This window comes from Falco rusticolus, chromosome 12, assembly GCF_015220075.1.
Source record: "Falco rusticolus isolate bFalRus1 chromosome 12, bFalRus1.pri, whole genome shotgun sequence".
NCBI lineage: Eukaryota > Metazoa > Chordata > Aves > Falconiformes > Falconidae > Falco > Falco rusticolus.
Genome location: NC_051198.1, coordinates 5924938 through 5943650, shown reverse-complemented (window position 1 = coordinate 5943650; position 18713 = coordinate 5924938). Strand labels below are relative to the sequence as shown.

At 42.9% G+C, this 18713-nt stretch overlaps 1 protein-coding gene across 4 annotated transcripts in view; it reads right to left on the bottom strand.

Moving 5' to 3' along the window:
- The window catches only part of PLCB4 (phospholipase C beta 4), a 208706-nt gene extending 201117 nt beyond the window's left edge, over positions 1-7589 (bottom strand). For 2 of the 4 annotated variants that reach the window (XM_037405513.1, XM_037405514.1), the window contains exon 1: positions 7362-7584. The gene's annotated coding sequence lies outside the window, so the exon portion shown is untranslated. Of the gene's footprint in view, positions 1-7361 lie in introns of all 4 variants that reach the window. The other 2 variants (XM_037405510.1, XM_037405509.1) reach the window with 2 other exon arrangements.
- Positions 7590-18713: the final 11124 nt, after the last annotated feature.

Genomic DNA, 18713 nt, shown 5'->3' with positions numbered 1-18713 from the left:
GGAAGGGGCAGGGAGGGGAAGCATGCAGGGCCAAGCCTACATAATGCTCTAGGATGCATCCAAGTAGACAAGGGTCTGCCTGTTTCGTTCGGACCTGGGCCAAGGTCTTCCCAGAAGTTATTTCTCTTCCTAGACATCTGCTACAGTCACAGGTTAACAAAACCCACTATGTATGTCACAGCCAAAAACCAAAGTCTCAGCAAAAAAACCCAGCCAGACTCTGCTAGATATTACCAGATTTGAAGGATTTGGGTAGGGGGGTGTGGCTGGGCATGTGTGTTAAAAAAAATATAATCACTGTATCCATTCAGCTGCAGCAGGTAGATTACAGGACCAACAGTCCTTCCCCAGGGTAAATATAAATGTATTATTTAGGGGCTACGTCTCCTAGCCTTACAGAAGAGCCTACCAGGGTCTCACAGACCCAGCTTCTATGCCTGGTAGAATATGGTATCCGCCCCCCGCCCCCCCCCCCCAGGACAACAAGCAGCAGCTGAATCTTCTCCCCACTCAGGCTGCCCTATTTGAGCCCTCAATTATTCTCCCACGTCACATCTCTCCCCTCCTCTTCCCACTGCCCCCAGAAACCCCCACCTTCTGCTTCAGCATGGGAATTCACCAATCAAAGCAGATAAGCATATCATGTGAGGGATGGCAGACACACTGAGGGGAATTTCCAAGAGCTCCCCTGCACCTGCAGCATACAAGAATACAGGAGATTTCCAATGTGAAAATCACAAGCTCAGCAGTGATGCCAAAGTATTCACATAACCTGCAACTAACAGCTCTTATGTCAGACTGCAGCACCTAATTTGCAATCTGCTCTGATATACCTGCAATCACATTCCATCTTCCCTTGTCATTTAATGTATGACAATTATTCCTAAGCATATTTTGCTAGGGAACCGGTACACAAATAACACAGACTGAAAGACCAGAAAGCAATAATTACTCAGTCTATTCTTTCCTGATGTCAGACATGCAGTACAGCTCTCCAAATCCACCAGAGCACCCACTTAATCTGCACTAATCCCCAAGAACTAGGAGGAGGCAAAAAAAAAATAATCATCCAACAGCTGCCTTGCAGTCAAGGTTTAGGAGCAATAGAGTACATCTCATCACCACACCATGCCAACCAGCCTCTCCTTTAACGGTTATGCTTCACTGTCATCTTTGCAAACTAACCTACCAGAAATTCATCAGCCTCTCACCCCATCTCTCCCCTTCCTTCTTCAAAAATGCTTTTCCTTCCCTGATCAGGGTCCTGCATAGAAAAAATTATACCAATTCTCTTTGGTTCAATAGACTATGTTAGCCTAGCCAGAGTAACCACTCCCTGTCCTTATTTCCTACTTCCCAATGAGGCATTCATCCTCCATTTCCACCCACTCTCTTGAGAGGAATTCTGTAATAATTAATGCATCCTTATCATGTGTACATAAGAAAATGCAACTTACAAGAAAGTATCAATATTCACAGTTTTTTGGGTGGTTTTGTTTTTTTTAAAGAACTTTTATCCTAATTTGTGTATCTCAAAACAAACAGGCCCTCACTACAGCTGTCAGTTCCTTTCCTCCCTATGTTTCCTTTTAGCAGCTGCAGCAGAAGTACAGATGTCTAGAGATAAAGGCAAGCATCCTAGATCCAGAACACAGCCTCAGCTAAGAAGAGCCGAGAGAAGATCCATATATGCAACAAGTATAGCACATACAACATCAATAACGAACCTCCACAAGCTTAGGAAGGAAAGCCAGAAAGAAAACGTGAGAGACATAGCAATTTCAGGCATGAGAAAAATATTTTCAAGGAGGAAAATGGGAACAGAAAACCCCATAGTGTTTTGGAACACCCTAAAAGATCAAGTAGGAAAGATTACCATTTTGTTATGAGAAGCTCTTTCATCCAACCTATCTTGTTCAAAACCACAGCTTACATCTCATAGAACTTCCTTACTACTTGTTATTTTCCACAGCATCACACCGTTCACAGGATCATGGAGACTCTACATCACTGGAATCCAAGAGACGCTTATTAACCTTTCAAGTCTTTACTCTTTTTGCCCCCTTTATTAGTCACTAACCTCCTGACTGATTGCTTCCAGTCTGCAGGAGCGTGTGTGCTCAAGTTGAATACAGAAATTGTTATAAAAGGAATTCTATCCATAACTTCAAGAATAAATAGCCTGCTCTTCAATACCTTTTTCATACCCATTTCCTCCTTACCAAAGTGCACCCAAACATTTCTGAAGTTGAGTATATTAGTCTCTCTCAGGTGGCATACTGCTAGACCAACTGCAGATACAAAATGCTTTCATGTAACTATCTGATACATGGATGACATCTCTAGATTTTTTTCTCTCTTCATATTTTCAGATGGTATTCCACATAAAAACAACAGAATACAAACATCAAGCCTAGATGAACAGTTTTCAAGTAAACGATCAATCTGAACAATCACTCTTGAAACTAGCATTCAGATTAATCTATAGTTACACATAGTCTCACGGTCTTCTGAAATTACCAACTGCAAGGTTAGCTCACAGTTACAATTTGAGAGCCTCAAAGTCAACTGAATAGAGCTAGCTTCTTCAGAAAGAAGAGAGCAGAGGTGTGACGTTACTTCAGTGATACCAATTTCAAGAACTCCACAGACCTTATAACAGACCACATTCCAAACAGACTATCTCAGCTCATTTGCCTAAAGCTCCCAGTTATTGCTAATAGTTAAAGAAATAAGCTATGATTTTGAGAAAAGGTCAAGCAAGTGACCCTTAACTGCCCAAGTGTAGGGCTTCATGGTGGTATGATAATAGCTTCTACATGAAATGGAAAGCAGGGCCCTAACTTCAGATGTATGACAGTTGTCAATCACCTACTTCAGTTTTGATCGCTTGCTATTGTAAAAAGAAAGATGAGACACACAACATCAGGAACTAGGAGCACTTACTAGTTATGGCATAGCATTAAATAGCATGCTTCAATTGCAGAAAGTCAGGTTACAGATTGACCTACTCATTAAACAAGTTGGTCATTATACAGGGGATGACAAGCGGGATTTCTCCATGCTTTATCTATGGTCTTCACGATCTATGCCATCTGTCCCACAGCCATTGGTGGGAAAGGATCAAGACTGAGCTCAACGCCAGTAACTGGCAACAGAAAAGAATGGGAAGCCACAGAGATCAAAGTAATAGTCCCATCTGCCAGAGAAATCTGAACCATGAAAAAGGCAAGTGTCCTTAGAAGCTGGAGACCTTGTAGTTCTCCCTTTTCACAAGCATACACTACATCAAGGCACTCTAACCTTTCAGTGGCACCTGCACTGCTTCCCAGGAACAGGTTCCCTCCCACAGAAAGAATAACTGGTGCTTCTTAGAACTCCAAAGGTAAAATAAAACATTACAACCATTCCCAAATACGATTTATCCATGCCAAGGCAAACAGGACAGTATGACTTTGTAGCAGTCTGCCCAAGGGCTGGGCTCTTCAGTAGAAAGGAGGAGTGTGTTTTGTTTCACTCTTCTCCAAAAATCCAGATTCTTTTGCTGTTGCACAGCTACAGCTTTAATGAGTTCTTCATTCAGTGAATGATACTTAGAATGACTTGTGCAGCCAAACCGACAAAAGAAACCATAGCACTTCACTACCTTATATAAGCCAATGTAGGTCTTCAAAAGGAGGGGATGTAAGCATTGTTTTTCTTCCAAGACCCCAACAGTGACAACCAGGGAAAAATCAACAACTCATCATCCAGAAGTCTGCTGGAGAGGAACCTCTAGAGCCACAATTGTGCTGTACCATCTATTTCTGTGCCTCACATGAGCCGCTCGGGGGCATCCTGCCCTGAAAACTACAGAGTCCCAGCATTAGCTCTATGAAGACAGCTGCAAAAGGGCTGTTCTGATACTCTTTTCCATATTGTGGCACCCTATTTCAGGCACTTGGATATATCAACATGTCTTCCTATAATACAGAAGTTACTACTAGGCATAATTAATTAATTAATTCCAGAATGGCTGGGAATCTGTCTTCCGCAGTTTCACAAGCTTCTTTATGCGTATTTACAAAACTTCCAGAAACCACCACCATAAGAAAATGGGTGAGGACTAACAAGACAGATTTTCATAGCTTAGTGGTCACAAGGCGAGAAAATAAGACAAGGCGGCTGGTTAATGTCAAAGCACAGTATTTTTAGTATTTACACCATTGCCACCCCATATATTCAAACACTCTACAGGTCAGATCTTTGGAAACACAAGTCCAAAAATCACACAACAAAGTCAAGCCAGCACACACTTTTCCTGCAGGAGCAAGAGAACCGTAAAGCCTGCTCTCAGAATCCCACCAAATAAAATATCTGCGCCTTTGGTGCATGCACTTAGATAATTTTGATGTCTTAAGTGTTATGCATGCATCTTTGATAAGATTAAGATGTCCTCAACAGTATAATCAAAAACTTCTGAAGCATTAACAGTGTGGGTCATAAACATCTCCAGTATGTGCAAGTTCTGCAGACACCAAAGACTCTTCCCAAAACTGGATATATTACATATCTTGCAAAATTGGTAACTGAACTCAAGCCATCCGTTTTGCAATTTCTGCAGTAGCACAATGCATCTATTTATTAGAGAATGGAACTAAGCCCATGCTACTGATTAGCCATCCTGCAAATAATGCTTATGCAACCTTTAATAATGATTTCCAGTAACAGCCAACCAGAGATTTTATGATTTGGAAAATTTCACTTCTAAACTAATTTACAACAATTCCCCAAATCTAATGGGACAGATGGTTGAAACCACACAGGAAACCAGCCTTCTCCAAAATCGATGAGGTATCGATTTTCATAACTCGCCTCTCTTAGGTAAGATGCCTGCTTTAAGTTTTTGCTCTCATTTTTAAAATTCTGGTAAGTATTCTTCTGTCCCTTTCTCCCTTTCCCCTGGAAGAGGGATTAATTCAATTTTAAGGAAAATATTAAAACAACAGTTTCAGGCTTCAGTCTTCAGCAAGTTATGAACAGGAAGGAATAGCAATTGAGCTGTTAAAACCACAAAGGAATGCAAACGACTGAACACCACAAGCAGAACACAAAAAATGACAAGCTAAAAAAAATGAAAAAGAAATACAAAGTCAGTCATCTTATTAAGCAAGGAAATTACACCCCTGCAAGTTTTCAATACAGTATACGTAAACCTGGTGAAAATAAAGCCATCAGTTCTACAAAGCTGTAACTAACACTTGAAGACTCACAGCATAGCCCCAAGTTCATCATCACAGTCAGGTATTACTGCAACAAATGGCCAAAGTCTGCAACAGAAGTCAGCAACATATATCAAGCCCAAACAACTCTCCATTATTTTAGAAACTGTGAAAGCAGAACACAACCAGTGATTTTGGGGTGATATATAACAAAGAGCTATTTCCTCTGCCAGTAAGGGAAATTCATATGAATTCCCTCTCCTCCCCCTTTTCAGTCTTTCTCTCTTTCCCCTTAAGGTTCTTTCTTCCCTGCATGCTGAGGAAAAGCAGAGAGTGTAGGTTATGCATAAATTCATGACAGAAAAATACTGTTTTAGAACAAAGCTCCAGTGCGTGGGTGCATGCCTATAAAATAAAAGACATTGTTACTCTACCAAGTACGTATCCACATGCAGCAATCAAATCAGATCTTAAAATTTTATTTTGACAGCTACATGCAGTTACATTTTCACCAGAGGTTTGACTTTCATATTACTACCTGTTTTTTAGTGATATCATCAAGAGATGAATCAAAACCAAAATTTGAAGGTACAGCGGTATTAACATTGTGGAAGATAATTCTCATCCCTGAAATCTGTAATTTATTTTTAATTACTCTACAAAGTTATCAGTAGCAGAAGGAATAAATCTGTTCTCAACTCCCATTTAGAAACTGTCTCTGTATAATACAGAATTGCTCAGCTCTATACAACAATAATTATTTTGTGTTACATAACAATATTACGTACCCTTGCAAATACTGTTGACATTACACTTTCACAAGTTAGAGAAAATAATCTTAAGCAAGCAATATGACTAGCTTGCTATAACTGCTCAAGTAAACTACAGAATACAACCATCAAGACAAACGTGTTATGAAAGAATCTGCTCCATCCTCTCGCGGAATCAGAAATGCGACATTTTTCTCTAGGAACCTCATTAACTCCAATTATTAAACTAAAAATTCCATGGTGCAACATCAAGTGAAGTTTGGAAAACCTGAATAGTATTTACATATTAAGAGAACACGATGCACGCTTTACTGAAGGTTTATACTGTGCAAAACTTGGATTTCATATAGCCCCTACTGCCTGCCTTTCTTACAGATGCACCCCCATGGACACTTTAACATTATATAAACTCCCCCGGAGATAAAGATTATTCTGTAACTTTCCAAAATCATCTCCAGTTGAGAAAACATTACTTAACAAACACACATTATGTACCTCAAAGATGCATTAGATTCCTGGGTTTCTACTAGATATCAGCATGAAACAATATTTGTAGTTTATTTTCAGATATTAAAAAAAAAAAATAAATAAGACAACGACCCAGGCTGGATAACTAACTGGAAAGGATAAACAGGATTAAGTAACAGGTGTCTGACTGCAAATAATTCAAAGTCACGCATCGAATACTGTGCACAGCTTTTCTGGCAACATGGAAAATGGTTTTTCACACCTTGCTTTGAAAATTACCAGTAAGTGATTTAAAAACATTTGCAGAAGTTAACCACACACAAAGACAACACAAGCACTTTTAGCCAGAAAGACCTTTCAATACATCTGAAAGCAAACAAGAAATAATAATTAAAAAAATCTTCAAAAGGTGAGATTTCCTTTCTCCAAGAAAAAAAAATGTTAAAAAAACCCGAAAAAAAACCCCACCAGAGAAAAGTTATACTTAACTACACAGAAACATTTGTCACACCGCCCAGCACTGACAAAATCCGGATACACTCACTAACTACAGCGAGCCGCGCAGCTGGCAGTGAGAATGAGAGGAGTAATTCCACGGGCAGTCACTCACACACTCACACGCACACCGATATACATACACGAAATGCCACACACGTATCCACAGCCACAGGCGCCCGCCCGGCGCCCCTTCTCCCCTCAGGCTGCGGGCCGGTGCGCCGAGGCCAGAGCCGCCGGGCGGCTGCCCCGGGCGGCGCGGGGAGCCCAAGGTTACGGCCCGGAGCGGAGAGACGGGCAGAGCCGCTAGCCGTGAAGGACGCGATGCTGCTGACAGGCTCGGCGGCCCCCGGCCAACGGTCGCCCCCAACGGCCGCCGCGCGCGCCGCCGCCGCCCCACGCGCGCAGCCCCTCACCGCCGCCTTACCTCAGCCGCCGGGGCGGGAGGCAGGGCGGGCGCCGCCGCCGGCCCCGCCGCGCTGCGCAGGGTGCCGGGGCTCCGCCGAGGCGGCGACCTCCTCCTTCCTCCTCCTCCTCCGCTCACTATGCCTCTGTGTGTGTGCGTGTGTATGTGTGCAACCCGCCCGCCTCACAGCGGCGACGGCTCCTCCTTCCCCTCCTCCCTTCTCTTCTTCTCTTCCCTTCCCTCCTCCTCCTCCTCGTCCTGCTCCCCCGCCCCGGCAGCGCCGCCGCCGCGCCCGCCTCAGCCCCCGCAGCGCGGCGAAAGGCGGCAGGGAAAGGGGAACCCCGCCGCCGCCTGGGCCGGGCTGGCCGCGGCGCGCGCGCCGCACCCGCTTCCCGCCGCCGGACGCGGGCACCCGCTTCCCGCCGGCGCGCAGGGCCGCGGGCAGCGCATGGCAAGTGGGCGGCGGGGCCGCGGGCGCGGAGCTCCGCCTGCACCGCCCCGCCGCACCCCGCTCCCTGCAACACGCAGCATGCACACATACACTCAGGCGCACCGCGGGGGTGCGCGAGCGGCGCTCCTGTGGGGATGCCCGCACCGGCGTCCTTGTGTTTGCTACACCTCCTGAAAGGGCGGCTGAAGGGGCGGGAAGGAGATCCCCCGCGTGCGCCCGACTCCCGCCAGGCCTGCTCGCTCCAACGCGGAAACACCGTGCTGAAGAGAAAAAGGGGTGTTCCAGAAGCTGCTGCAGGGTTGCCCGGCTCTGGCAGTTTGTGACTGAAAATTGCAGTTGGACACCTCGAGGTTTATTTGCTGTGAGCTGTAGAGGAGGCTCAGTGCTGGGCAAGCAAGCTGAGCTAAGCATGCAGGCGGTCCGAAGCGCAGGATTCCCTCAGAATATTCCCTGGCCAGGCCCCTCACAGCTTGTGACCGACTACAACCCACTGCTGGGGATGGCCCCTGTGGCGCCCTGCGCCATCCCCTGCGCTCTTTTATCTGCTGGCATCGTGTGCCTTGTCTCAGTTTTCCCACCTTGCGATTCTGTGAGGTGTTCTCCTCCCGTCACGCAAACAAACATAAAACACCCACAAAACCAAACAAACAAAGTGCTGAGTTTCACAGCAGAAGCAGGTTCCCCATCCCTTTTCTGGTACAAGCAGCTGTCTTGGACTTCGTTAGCGAGCTACTGAGTCTGGGCCCCTGGGGCCTGCAGCCTGACCACCTGAAGGGACGCTGGCACCGAGAGCTGCTGGCAGTGCTCAGAAGTGAGGAGAGGCAGCAAGCTACAGCTGAAGGTCTTATCTAGGGTGAGCTGAAGAAGCAGTGAAGGAAAATAATAGGTTTGCTTAAACAGTCATAATAAGGGTGTTGCATTGCCACAAACGATTTGGTAATGCAGTGGTCAGAGCTTACACCATGTTATCCTATGCCATAAACTGGAAAAAAACAGCTTGGAATGAGACCCTCTGGTGCCAGGTGCCATACCAGGTTGCGATAAAAATTATTCTGCCTTCAAGAGCCTAACACCGTGCTCCCGGAGCTGCCATGGAGAAGTAAGCAAAGGGGTGACCAAGAACAACAGCAACGGTGACGCATGATTTCAGGGACAGCCTGTCAGCACAGCAGACCTAAAGACTGAAGGGTTTTTGTAATTGAGGCAAGTGTTATTTTAACCAGATGTTCATATTTGCTTATGCCTAGTCAATTAGAAATTCCTGATGGGTATGGTGGTAGAGGTAGGTCTTTAGAAATACATGAAGGAGAGCAAAGCTGCAGCTAAGGCTCAGGGTGTGCATATCATGCACAAGGAGGTGTGGGAAGGAAATGACAAAGGAACCTGTGTGAGAGGCACATGAGCTGGATGAAGGCCAGTATCGCTGGCAGGGCTAGAGGGATCAAGTTAACACACAGGATATAGGAGCAGCAATTATAGCCATTAAAGATGGAGGGCACCAGCTTTAAAGTGAGATGGACGGGGGGGGGGCTAGCGAAGCGCTTTTTGTTTGTGGTTCCAGAAGTGTTTGTTTCTAAATGAATGAAATGGATACATCTGTGGGTACACAAATGCAGTGCTCCATGATCCATGTCTTTTTCATTGCTTTTCTTTTTTTCTTTTTGCTATTGGGCTGCATGTAAATTAAGAAAATTATTATAAAAGTATTCATAAAAAGTGTTTTAATTCCAGCAAGGCATAATGGCTTACTCACTAGCAAACAATATTGGACTCTGCCTAGGAATCCCTGTGTGGTTTGTGTTCAGGCCTCCAGAGCTTGCAGTGGCTGTAAGCACACTGTTACTCTGGTCCATAACACTGTCTGGCTTTTCCTATGACTTCTTATCTCCTTCCCCTCCCCCCGGCAAATGGCTTCTACGTGACAATAGGTCATGGTTGGCTGCCTGTGCAAGGGGATTTTATTCCAGGGTAAAATTCAGGCCTATTTTCATTATTGTGGTTTTTAAAACAGTTTTAGCAAAACGTAGGGACTTGAAATGTTTGAATAACTGCATGAAATGCAGAGAAGTGGTGGCACCTCAGAATTAATGGAAGTATGGTTTCTTTAGAGAGAGCTGTTCTTTCACAGCCTTTCCCATGTCAGCTCTCTGACCTGACTTGTTCATTGAAAGAAGGGCAGTCATCAAAGGAACAGTTGTCAGGTCCATGGCTCTGCAAGAAAGTTAGAGGTATTGACAAGGCCTGTTTTAACAGCAAGTGGACTTCACATCAAAAGATATTTCAGGTCATAGAAAATAGGGCCATACGTAGGGTCTGAAACTCCCCACACAGCCTAAGTGGCAGGGTCAGGCCCACACATCAAGATTAATTCCTACATTCCAAGTTTCATTGTGGTACAGCTCTGTTTACGCACCTGGACTTCTAAACACAGCGCAAGTGATGATGACTGTTTCATCTTTGTTTCTCCACTGATTTCATCTTGACTTCAGCAGTCAGTGTGACTTGGTCAGTTAGGGGTGAGTTAGGAGTGAATCTAAGAAACTTCAGTTTTACAGCTAGTTCTTAGGTTGGCTTGCTGTGGACAAGATACAGCTGTACTGTTTCATTTTCTCCCTTGCAAAGTATTAGTGTTTCCTTCATTAAGAGTGGCTTGTCAATACAGGACACTTACTAGTTATCACTTTATAAACATATCAAAATGCTCACAACTTCACCCTTGCAGCTTAGGAAAAGAATAACAGTGCCACAACTCATGTCAGTAGAGAACAAAATGCCCCAGGAAACACAACAGAAAAATCCTTACCTATGAAGTGACCAGCTGAAACCTGGTGCATTTAAAATGGTTGCCTCTGATAAGATAGAGCCACATCACCTGATCATGTCAGCAAAAAGCCACAGCTGCCTTCAGAGAAACCTATTCAATCTGCAGCATATTCAGATTAAAAATTATTTTTCCAAAGACATTACAAGTTTGCTAAAGTAACATGATCTTTTGCTGTTATTTCTTATCTCGTACAAGGGTGCATGGCATTTTACAATCACAACCCCACTCATATGTCTCAGACTATCACAAAGGAGTTTATCCTCAGCGCTTTATTTCCAGGTTGTGTAAGGCAAAATTTCTTTTGGACATCAGCGTGTGTAGTGATTGAAAGTATGCAGTAGGTGTAGAAACACAGTAGGTATTTGAAGTTTGAACATGCAAAATTCATGAGAATGTTGAAACTGTGGGTCTACACTGTTAGCTCACAGACAATCTCTGATACAGTCTGTGTTGATCTAGCACCTGTAATGCTTCTTACCAATTTATAGCACCTCTTGGTCAGACCATTAATTTCTTTATTTCTAAGCCTGGATGTTCCTCTTTAAATATATTGGCATGGAATACAAAGGAAAACTTAATGTGCGTAATGAATCACTGTTATAAAATACTTCAATAAATTCCCCCTTTGCAGCTTTTATTTTGGTCTGCTTGTACATAGATATTACAGTGCTGTGACACAGGTCATTTCAGAGCTAGCAACAAAAGACATTTTTTTCCCAGTCACAGTCCTTAACATGTGCAAGCTTAAGAGGACAGTTTTTGTCTTTTTCAGTCCTTATCTGCTGTTGTCCTGCACATTGCGTAAGAATGGTTTCCTATGCCACAAGTAGTACATCTGCATAGGCTTTTGGGGCAGACTGCTCTGCCTGTGCTCAGAGCTTACTGGAAACTATGTTAGGATGGTGCTGAAGCTAATGTTCCTCACAATATGGCCTGTTAACCTGGCCTTGGTGCTGTATTTACATTTTATGTAGCTACATGGCTTTTGATCTGCACACTCCCCAGGGAGGACTTTGTTGCTTCTTCTGCCAAAAGGCTGTATTCAATGTGTTATCATCTGCCACTAATGGTACTGCAGTTGATATTGATGGGTAAAATACTGGTCTCAGTAAAGTCAATAGCAAAGCACCCACTTATATCAGTGATTTTCCAAGTCTTACATTGCAGCCAAATCTGCACATCTTTAATGTGAAAGGCAATCCAATGGTCGCTCAAGAGGCAAATTGCAGACTGAAGCAGACGTACATTGATTTCTCATTGACTTCCAAAAAAATAGCTGGGGCAAATAATTTTGATTAAAAATACTTTTTTTTTTTATAACCATTTTCATGAACATTGCTGGATTATTTTGTTACACCTTAAGGCAGACAGAAAACTTGTAATATTTTAGTCTGGTAGTTAAAATTTTGGTAAAATACTGAAAGTCTTGGCAATTTTAACTGTAGATGTCTCTACCAGCTCTCGCTTGCAAAATACTTGGCTACACAAGTATCTTGGTTAGAGAGAACACAGCAAAATGAAAGAGATTTTCTTCTTGAAGTTTTCCTTTTTTGCAGGTTTTTTTCACAAGATGTTTATTTTCCACACTTGTAAATACCATCCTGTTCCAGACCATTCATAGTCCCAATCATTTCTGTCAGCTGTGATACTGTGTTGTGGGCCCATATGCCATCAAGCCCTTTGATTTAAAAAAGCTGAGGTAACCTTATTAAACACTAGCTCTCTTTAAAAGCAAAATTTCTTCCAGTATCAGATCCTTGATTCATTATACAATAAAATTACGTATGATAATTTTTCAGAAAGACTGTTAGCTTCTTCCTAGGCTTTTGAGGAAGCTACAGGCACACAAAGATGTACGTAATAGGAATGACTGGGAACAAAGGGAATGTTTTTCCTCTGCCTACAGTATAATATTAATGACAGACATTGCAATTATTATTTTTGAGGGTTTTTTTATTAAAAAGAGTGAATAATACTACTAAAAAGTGCAACAGTGGATCTATTCAGGATACTAAATAGTCTCCTCGTTGTACTGGGATTTGTTTATCTTCAGGCTTCTGCTCCAGGTTTTGTGAATGCAGCAGGACAGAAGCATGGGGCTGAAGTTCCTCCAGAAGCTCGATAACGCAGGGAGGAAAACAGAGCTTTCAGAATAGTGCTGCTAACAAGATTGTGTTTTTCTGTTTGGACATTAGAAGAAAGGGGTTGAATTTCTTTACCTGGTTTAATGGCATGAAATTAAAATTAATGTTGAATAATACTTTTTGAGTCTTTTAAGGTACCAGTATCTTTACCTTCCAAAATAATGGCGTCAGTATTAAAAATATCACAGTACTATTAAGCCTTTCAGACAAGGAGTAAGTCAGTTTTTATGTGTGTGAGACAAGGATCTCTGTCCATCAGCATCCCTGTCTCCATCTACTGTGGCCTGAATAGAGGCAGGATTTGTTGCTGGCAGACTTTACTATGTGCTGGAGGCAGCAGTGCAAGGTAGCCCTAGGGCTCCTTTCTTAATTTTGAGAGATCATTTTACTGTCTTAAGAGGAGCAAAGCCCCACTGACCCTAACATGTATGAGAGATTGCATTTCACCTCCAGTTTCTCCCTCTGTGTGTTTACACAGCGCTAATGAGGCTAAGATTGCCTGCTGAGTTCTCGAACCTGCCTGTACTCCCCCCTCAGTTTACTGAATATGTCTCTGCAGTGGTGCAAATCAAATTGACTTTTGAGCTGAAGGGGTTTGGCATTACCTGCAAGTAAATCCTAAAAGCATCAACACAACCATGGCTGAAACAACAATATTCAGTATTGTAAATGATATATAGAAAGAGAAGCAGATTACATAAAATCTGCTCATTGGAAGTCATAAAGAAAAACTTATTAATCAACTGTAACAAATCTGTGCTCACTCGGAAGTACTCCTCTTTAATTATTAATGCAAAATGCAAGGATTTTTCAGTTTAGGATTTTTCAGCCTAAAGAAAGACTTCAGCACTAAAAGAAGACAAAGCAGTCCAACCCATGCATCTTCCTGTGATACTTAGTTTCATGGTTGACTGTCCTTTGCTTTCAGTACCATCAGATGTTATTCAACACCCATCTTCCTAGTATCTCAATACTTGTGATTGGTTTATAATAATGGGGGTAACTCACCATCAATAAATTTAAGTGGGAAAACTGAAGATGCTCTCTAACATTAGCAGCAAGTTTTTGCAGTGGCCTTTCAATGTAAACAGTGAAGTCTAGAGACTCTTCAGCTTGTGGTTTTTATGTTTTTAACATGGATTACATGACACAGCACTTGCAGTGGAAGATCCCTTCCAGTCCTGTGTAAACATTTTCTGAATCTGCTTCTTTATCTTTTCCTTCAGATCTTCTAGGAAAAGTAAATTAACTAATAACATTACCCTGTGTACCCTTCCTGTGGACATACCTTCCTCTTGTTCCTTTTCCATGGCTTGGATTTTTTTCTCTTTCTCAAAACTTCCCTGAGAAATTGCTGTATGCTGTCATTGATCTTACAAAAGCACAGTAAGCATTTAGATGTCATCTGAGTCTGTGCATGCATTTGTACAATGCAAGTCCTAGTACACGTGGAGTACCCAGAGGCTTTCCATACTGCCTCAACATCAGGGATGTCCCTTGAAAGTGGCTGTGTGTGTAACCAGGCAATGATTCTGGATAGAATAGTAAATAAACAAAAAATCACATCAGCAAACTGTCTGAACATCCTTGATATTTCAATTCTGCTGCTGCTTACAAATTTTCTAATCTGGTACCATTGCAAAAAGTCAGTGACATCAGGTGTACCCACCTGTCATTCCTCCCCACCTGGGGAAGGTGTGCAAGCCCACCAGGAGCCAGCCAAATGTGTTTTGTGTGACAGCAAGTGTGTGTTGCTCACTTTACCTGACAGGCAGCAACAAGGCACAAGGCTGTCTGCTGGTGAAAAGAGAGAGTGGGAAGGACAGTGCAGGGCACCTGTATGCCAGAGGGGCCCGAGTATATTAATGCCACCCACTGCTGAGCCATCTGCAGGTTATTACACATGATAGTGACTTGATGGACAGTGAGTTATTAGAAAGGAGTCACACGGTGTCCACTGCGTAGGCTTAAGCACATCTCCTCCTGCTGTGCTGTTACTTATCTCTTCACCTTACTTTCAGCATTTGTTTTTAATTTATATACTGGCAGTGACATATGGCAGGAGTCCACAGATGCATAAGGTAGCAGCTGGTTGAGCCCCAAAGGAACTGTCTTTTGGCAATAAATCTGAGGAGCAGACAGCAAACCATACTTTGGTAGGTAGAGAGCAGGTTGGTCACTGAAATGCTTATGTATGTGCTTACTGCAGGTTAGGTTACTTACTCAGACGGCAAGAATGCAATACCAGTGCAATGCTAATGGCAAGATCTTTCCCTAGAGACCAGTAAGGTGGGGATTACAGGAGGTCCTTTTTGAGGGATGACTTTGTTGTTTCTGTAGTATGGCCAGCCAGTGGGTATCCTGCATGCACCAGGCTTGCACAAGGGAACTGCAGTTTCCTGCCTCCTCCTTCCTTTTGACATGAATAGTTGTCACATCCTCTTCTTGAATAATTAAGCTACAGCTGAATAATTCAGAGTGATCTGTCTATTGTCTGGTGTTCAGCAGGGTTTGGCTCTCTGCAGCACCACACAATGGTGTAATGTTCTTGCTAGCTCCAGGGGTAACTTTTTTTACTGAAAGGCCACCACTGTGTTTTTGGTTTTTTCCTCCCTCTCTTCTCTGTGTTCATACTGCCCTTAACCCTGTATCTTGGGGTATGTGTAACCAACCTGCCCTTGCTGCAGAGTGGGGAGCAGTGTCTGTCATCAGACCGGACAAGAAAGGACTTCCTTCAAATGTCACATGGACAACAAACTGCATCAGAAAAAAATGTGGTGGCCTTACTAGCAGCCTTGATCAGTCATGCAACCAGAAGGCTCCGGCTTTCTCCTCAGGCTGTGTAACAGGATATTATCCCCTGGCCCTAAAGAGCTGAGAGTGGATGGGCTTGAAGGAGCTGGAGAGAGGCTCTTGTATTTGCAGCCAGGAGAAGCAGAGATGCAAAGGAAGGCTCCCACTTCTCTCAAGTACAACTCTGCTAAGAGGTCCATCTCCAGTCTTCATTCCCACCATTGCCCCAGTGGGGTGTGTTTCCCCTGCACTTGGGGTACAAGACCTTTTCCTGCTTGTCAGCTTGACCACGGGTTGAATGGGGAGTGTGAGACACCGCTTGAACTGAAAACTCTGCATTGCCAGCCTCAGAATATATGCAAAACAGATAGTAGAAATACTGTTTGTGTTTCCTTTTTTGTCATCCTCCACTCCTCCTCACTTTCCTTCCCACCATCTGTTACTACTGCTGTCTCCCACTCCAGACAGCCCACCACATGCTTTTCTGCCTTGTTCTGCTGTCCCAGCAAAGGAAAGGGATCAGCCTGTGGAGCGGTAAGTCTGCCCCAGCAGAACACAGGGATTTGCAGCAGCAAAGCCAGGTACTCACTGGCTGTCTCACTTCTCCAAGCACTGCCAGAAGCAGAGGAGACACGTACCAAGTCACCTGGCCTCAGCAGAAGCTGGAGACAGCATGCAGGGGATGCTAAGCAAGCAGTTTTAAGCAAAGGAAGTCAAATAAATTACTGATGCAATTTCACCAGTTTCATCAACTCTGCCAAGGATGTATTTGGCGCAAGGAAGCAGCAGGGGTGCGGCACATGAAAAAGTCAGGACCTGGGAATCATAGTCCCATGCATGCTGACAATGTTATGCACACATAAGGACAGCTGTACAACTCCATGATTGCTCATCTTCAGATCTCTAACTCTGTAGTATCACTCCTCAGACTAAAACCTTAATGAGTTCTTGCCAAGTTCTTGTAATCACACCAAATTTCATAATTTAAACATGTTTTGAAGCTCCAGAGAAAAAATGTACATCAGTGGGAACCAGCCATCTGGAAAGCTTTGGAGTCTTTTTTTGCTCATTTGTTTGTTTGCAATTCAGCTATTCCAGTACTGTAAGTGTAATTTAGTTATTTATTTAATTTTAAAGTTTTTAGGTTACCACATGAGTCTTAACTAATAGATGAAGACACAGCTCATGCAGGGATAATTCACCACTATGAAAGGTAAACGATTCCCAAATGATGAATGAGGTTTGTGGTTATACCAAGGTACAATTCATACTGTTACAACCCGTTACTTCTTCCGAATTCTCTTTGCACAGTGGTTTCTTGTAATACCATTTTTCTCCTGCCTCCCAAGATGTAAGCGAGGTGTAGGGTCTCAGACTTCGGGTACAAAGGAAGAGACAGAAGCAACCTCACCAGCCATGAGCTATTAAATATATTATTGGTCAAATCATCAAAAAAAAGAAGAGACACTAATATAAAATGCCTAAAACTTCCTTTGGAATATGGCATGAAACCAGCCCAGGTGCACTGTACATTATGTATTACAATATGTGCGAGCTCTGCCTTCATAGAAAATCAAAACTACTTTAAATAAGTGATTAGGTTATTCCTTCCATGTCCACACCTTTCTTTTTTTAACTATTTATCCTTGCTGACATGACTGTATTATTCCTTTCTTGATATGAGTCTATGGATGTTGCATAATTCTGTTTCAAGAAAAGGAAATCAGAGTGAAAAGTGGGTTTGTAGATTATACATGGATCTCAAAAAAAATCCTTTTTTTTTTTTTTCTTAGATAGACCTGCACCCTTCACACACTCCAGTACACACTGTGCAGGGAAAACATCAGTGTCAGTTCTGCCAGCATCAGGAATGGTGGGCTAACCCCTAAGTTAGAGCCTAGAGAAAACTGTAACGTGGACTGCTTCTCAGCACTGCTGTTTGTTAGATAAAATCACAAGAATATCCATATCATATTGATATGTGAGAACCAGCAGTAGCATTTTTAGAAGTAAACCACAACCTGGATGTTCCTTATGGGATGTCTTCATGCTACCTTAACCAGAAGGACAAGCTGATGTTATTTTTCATGCCGATATTAATTTTCATATCTGATGGTTCAAATATGATCCTCCCTAGCTTTAATTAAAAAGCAAAAAAGCAGAGTGAATTAAGCTGCTCTATAGTCAGGACAGCTGTCCCTAGTACCTTGTGACTGTTGCTCATGGAGGCAGGAGAAGGCTCTGTCCACTGCAAGTCCTTGCACTCAGTACTCAGGGGGACAGACAAACACTCTCCATCTTTCGGCCCAAAGCAGAAAGTTATCCAGAAAATTAGGAAGGGTGGAGAAAAAGATAATTAAAATAACTCTTTCTTGCAGCAGCTAGATAACCTACAAATTCATCCAGCACCTCACAGTCAGAGGTGGCAAAAGCCAGCTACAGTCAGGCTATGGCTCCTGATTTCCAATCCAACTGCCTTTCTTTTCAGCCTCAGGAAAGTTTGAATACCAGGCTCAACCTTTCTCTTATTGCTTTCCATAACTGGCATGGTCTCTTTTCATAATTCTGGCTGTCTTTTTCTGGCCAGTGGAGGTTTTGTTTGTTATTTTTGTTTATTTGAGTGATCCATTTGAGGCACCTAAATGTGAAAATTAAGTCAGGAGAATTGAACACAAATTAAAGTGGAGGAAGAAAGAGACTTAACAAGTGAGCTATGACAGAAAAGATACCTTTCGTGGAAAGGATAGCAGCACAAAAAGAGGAGTGGAAGGACACAGAAGAAACAATAATGTCAAGAAACGAAGAGAAGACACAGTAAAGATAAGAGATGGCAAAAAAGTATGACACCAAAGCAAAAACTACACAATGATCTGCTGTAAAGAGAAGAAAAACATTGGACTACAGGAGCAAAATGAAAAGGAAGTCAAAAGAATACATGATTTTATTCCAAAAACAGTTAAGAGGCCAAAAAATATCAAATATAGAACTAAATTGAATATTCCTTTAAATGACAAGATATATGACCTTGGAGGAGTTGACAGCAGTTTTCAGGGTTGTTTTCCCAGCCGTATCTCAGGCAAAAACTGTAGGTGTTGAGTAAATTTTAATTGAGAGCATAAATGATTTAAATGTTTACAGCAGTGCATCCCTTCTTCCTCTGA